Source organism: Malania oleifera, chromosome 5 (genome assembly GCF_029873635.1).
Source record: "Malania oleifera isolate guangnan ecotype guangnan chromosome 5, ASM2987363v1, whole genome shotgun sequence".
Taxonomy (NCBI): Eukaryota; Viridiplantae; Streptophyta; class Magnoliopsida; order Santalales; family Ximeniaceae; genus Malania; species Malania oleifera.
The window spans coordinates 101,475,120-101,479,693 of NC_080421.1; positions in this window are offsets into that span (position 1 = coordinate 101,475,120).

Here is a 4,574-nt window from a genome sequence, read left to right on the forward strand (position 1 = left end):
TATTCATGTCACTCTTCTCTTAGAAAGGAATGGTTCCTTTTTATGTCCTAAGACATATCTTACCTCTCATCATTATAAAAAAATACATATAACCTTGTAATGACTATATAAGAAAAATATTAAACAACGTCATCACGAGTCACATGGGTAGGGGGTTTGCTGAGAAAGTGGTGTGCGCCTCACAGTACTTAACTCAATAAACCCCTATCATATGGGTTCGTGCCATGAGGGACCACATACATAGCATGATTCAACTATATATACATTCTTTGGTGGATAGAAATTTGGATCATTATGCCTAGTTGTATATGGTTTGTGAAGCTTTGTTTACTTTTTGTGGAGGGTAGTATATACACATCAAAGGCTTCCGAGAGAGAGAGAGAGAGAGAGAGAGAGAGAGAGAGAGAGAGAGAGAGAGAGAGAGAGAGAGAGAGAGAGAGAGATAATAGCATCATTAGCAAACTAGCATACAACTTTCCTTGCTCCTATCTTTTTCTTTCTTTTTTTTTTTTTTTTTTTTTTTTTTTGCATTGCAACACCATTCAAAAAATATTCAAACCTGAAAAGTAGTCAAGGTTGGTTGCAAAACCTTGAGCACAAATTGAGGTAATGTTGTCACACTAAAACTAAATTCTTCCCTTATTTGTCTAGAAGTCTCTTAGACAGCAGGTGAATGAGTTAGACCATTTTATTCATCTATAAGCAAACTAGAATTCTCCAATGATATATTTTGATTAATCTCTGATACCCTTGATATAAGTTCATAACTCTATTTCAAAATTCCTTTTATAAATAATATCATCAATTTTAGCATTGCTTTCTTACAACCTTCATTTGTAGGAAGAATGTTAAGGCAATGCTTACAACATAACTAATGCAAAAGACTCTCAAATCATGGATCCCTCCATTGCTCTTACTCAATGTACAAATGAATAGTCGAAAGGAAAAGACAAGTGATTCAAATTCCAAAGGTTGTATTATTCCCCCCACCCCCTTTTATTCACCAATTTTGATTTAATTTATGTAGTTCTTTTTTATGCCTAACCTATTGTCGTGACGTTTCTTGGACGCAAACTTAGGACAAGGTGTTAAAATGTGATATTTTCGTGGAAAAATATGCTGCAATAGAGTCGCCACTAACATTTTAGTATGATTAAAACACTTGATTGCTACCCAATTAAGGGTAGAATCGATCTGCATTACCAGAGTTGGGCTCGAGAGTTCAGTTATACGAGGGGATGGTATTAACACCCCCTATGCGCCTGTTCTTACGAATGATACATAATTAATCAAAAATTATCCCACAAATTAATTTAATTAGCCTTTGAAAATTACTTTGTTTCGAAAATTGTGAAGAAATACACAAAATAAATATTATATAAGTATCCCCTCAGAACCAGGGCATATCAGACTCTAAAGAGCTCATGCCTCCCTTTTAAATCATTGGGATCGGAAAATTGAGAAAATAGTTTGAAAAATACACTCCCAGATTTTTGAAATTTTATAGAATTTTTTTAAGTATGAAGAATAATATTATTCTGGGAGGTTTGGGACTTCATTCGGGATGAAAAGAGCGTCAAAAATGATTTTCTAGAAAAAAAAAATGTTTTTTCTTATTTTTCTCTAATTTTCCAAAATTTTTTGATGATTTTTCACATTTTCCGAATGTTAATTAAATAACGAAAAGACAATTAAGGCAAACTCATGAAAATTAATTCTCAAAAATATTTCTTTTTCCCAATTTTCTCTAAATATTTATGGTTTTTCTGAGTGTGAAAACAGTTTTCTAGTCTTAAAACATCTTTAGAATTTTTCTAAAGTTTCTAAGTACAAAAAAAAATTTCCTACTTCAACATATATCTTTTTTGGAATGTTTGGTAGTTTTATTATTTTTTTAGGTGCAAAAATAACTTCATAGTCTCAAAATATTTTTTGGAATTTTTTGTGATTTTTTTTATGATTTTCATTGAATTTATTTACGTAAAAAAAGATTAAACCGGTTCTATACCGGTTCAAAGGACTCGAATCGGTTTGGAGAAGAACTGGTTCAAAAAGGGTCAACCTCTTTAAGGTCTGGTCAAGACCAAGAGCCATGTGGCACTCTATGAGCGGGGCAAGTCGTGGCGGCGCGGATTGCCTGTGTGACGTGATCACGTTTGTCCTTTAAAAAGGTGGATCAAGCGGTTGAAGGGAGGTCGCGCCAAGATTGCTGACACAGCGAGATCATGGCCTTTGGAAAGAAAAACACATCCAATGGCTCAGAAAGAGTCGTGTATGCCCAAAACGCTAGGTGGAGAATGCACCACGTGTTGCAGTCCCCATGGCCCGGTAGTCAAGCATATTAAAGCAAAAAAAAAAATTTGTCTCTCCTTTTACTCCCTCTCATTCTGCACGCTCTCTTTCTCTCAAACTCTTCCTACTCGAAACCCCCCTCTCCATATGCTTTCAAATGGCAACAACCTTCTTGATAAGGTGATACAGATCCTCGGGTATTTCAAGAGGAAGCCCACAAGCCTTGAGAATGCGCAAAATCTTGCTTCCCGTGATGCTCTTGACCTGCGCTATACTGTGCGAATCACGAAGAATGACACCGATTCGAGGCGGGCTCAAGACCCTTCCTCATGAACCTGCAAATGTTATCCTCAACATTTTGAGTAGAGATCTTCAGCTAAGTTGGCGGACTTCTCTTGTAAGGAAGAGCCGAAGCTGAGATACCCTTACCGCAACTGTGCATGCGGCCCATGGTGATAGTGGTGGTGGTGGCACCGATGTGGTGATGGAGAGGATGCCAAAGGTGGATGCTGGTTCGCCGGTTAAGACAGGAAAAACTAGGTGGTTGGAAGAGCTGAGGGGGAGCGAGTAGGAGATCGATTCCCTCACTAGGTCTGATATGCTAAGAAATTGGAGCTCCTCAGGTTGCAATTCCCTCCGACCATCTCCGAAAAAATCTTCACGGAGACCCAATGCTCTTTTCCCCAAATCTTTTCCTTTTTCTTTTTTTGAAACCCTAAGTCTAAACAATCGCCCTCCCTCAAATTCTCTTTTACTCCTTTTTCAAACCAACTTAAGGACTCCCCTTCTGAATTCTGAGAGTCCCCCTCTTTCCATGAACGATTCACATTTCATAGCTCCATCTCTCCCTCCAAGATACTAAAGTTCATGATTCAGGTGTGAATCGAACGCTCCAGGAGGACCGCAGACTATGAATGAAGGCCATTTGAACCTAGGGCCTATTCAAGGGTGTGAAAACCTCAAGAGATAGGTATTTTATTTCATTTTAGCTTCATGTCTCTACTGTTGTGGTGTTTGGGATTTTGAATGTTAGATGGTGTTCAGATCTTTGTGAGTTTTAAAATGAAAGTTTGTATGTCTGCTTGTGATTCAAGATTTGTGCGTGTGATTGAATTTTGCTTATGATGAAAATCGATGCATGTTGTTCAGATCTTGAGTGTCTAAGACTTTGGGCTAGTTGCTGTGCGGTTGAAGACAAGTGGACTCGTCTCAACCCTGGTGAGTGGGTGATGGGTTGACTCGTGTGAGTCAACTCGGTGAGTTTTATAAACTTGGGTGACCTCGAGTGAGTTTGGCACATGGGGGTATTGGCTTTGTCTCTGTTTCAAGCCTGAATGTGCACTTTGAAATTGGGCCTGGGTGTGACTTCAAAATTGGGCTTGGGGTTAAAATGTTTTCAGGAGCTTTTGGGTTAAAACTTTTGGGCCTTGGGTTTTATTTTAAGAAATAGTTGGGGTTATTATTTTTTAAATAAAGTTGGGCTAGGGTTATTTTTAAAATGGACTAGGCTTTGGTTCGAGTGGATTTAGAATGGGCTTAGGGGTATTTGAAAAATGGGCATGGGTCTTTTTAAAATGGGCTGGATTAAAGATTTTTGAACAATGAGCCTTGGTCATTTTGAAAAATGGGCTTGGGGTTAGGTGTTTTTGAAAATCGAATTGGGGGTGGTTTAAACAAATGGGTTGGTTTGGGTGATTCAAACCCAAATTTGGGTATGGGTTTGAGGTTCAGGTCTGGGAGATTGGCGGGTGGTTTGATTCCAAACTCAGGTTCCCGTGAGAACCCGAGGCTTAACCATGAATTCTTGCATCACTGTTAGCATGCCTAATGCAAGTAAATTGCGGGAAATAGGGAGGGGAATGATTGATTTTACCTCCAACTTCTCTCTCCTCCGGTCTTCCTTTCCAACTTCTGATTTTGTTTGTGCTTATCTGGTTGAGAGCTTGCGGACTGGTGGTGGGTTCTACTACTGCTCTCTTTTCTCCTTCTCCCAATTTGACAGGGTGTTTTAAAACTCTCCCTCTATCTATGATTCTCTCTTTTTCTCTGCCCCTTTTTCTTTCTATTTTGGCAGGTATTTTCTAATGCTTTCTTCCTCCTCTCAATTCTGCAGAATTTCTACAAAGCTCCTCTAATTTTCTAGTTTCCCTTAATTTCAACAGGGGTTTTCTATGCTCTCAGTTGGTGTCCTTAGCTACAGTGCAAGGCTTGGGACTGATTTTGGCACCAATTTCCCTACTAACCAATTTCCCCACCAACAAAATTCTTTGCGCTGGCAGGGA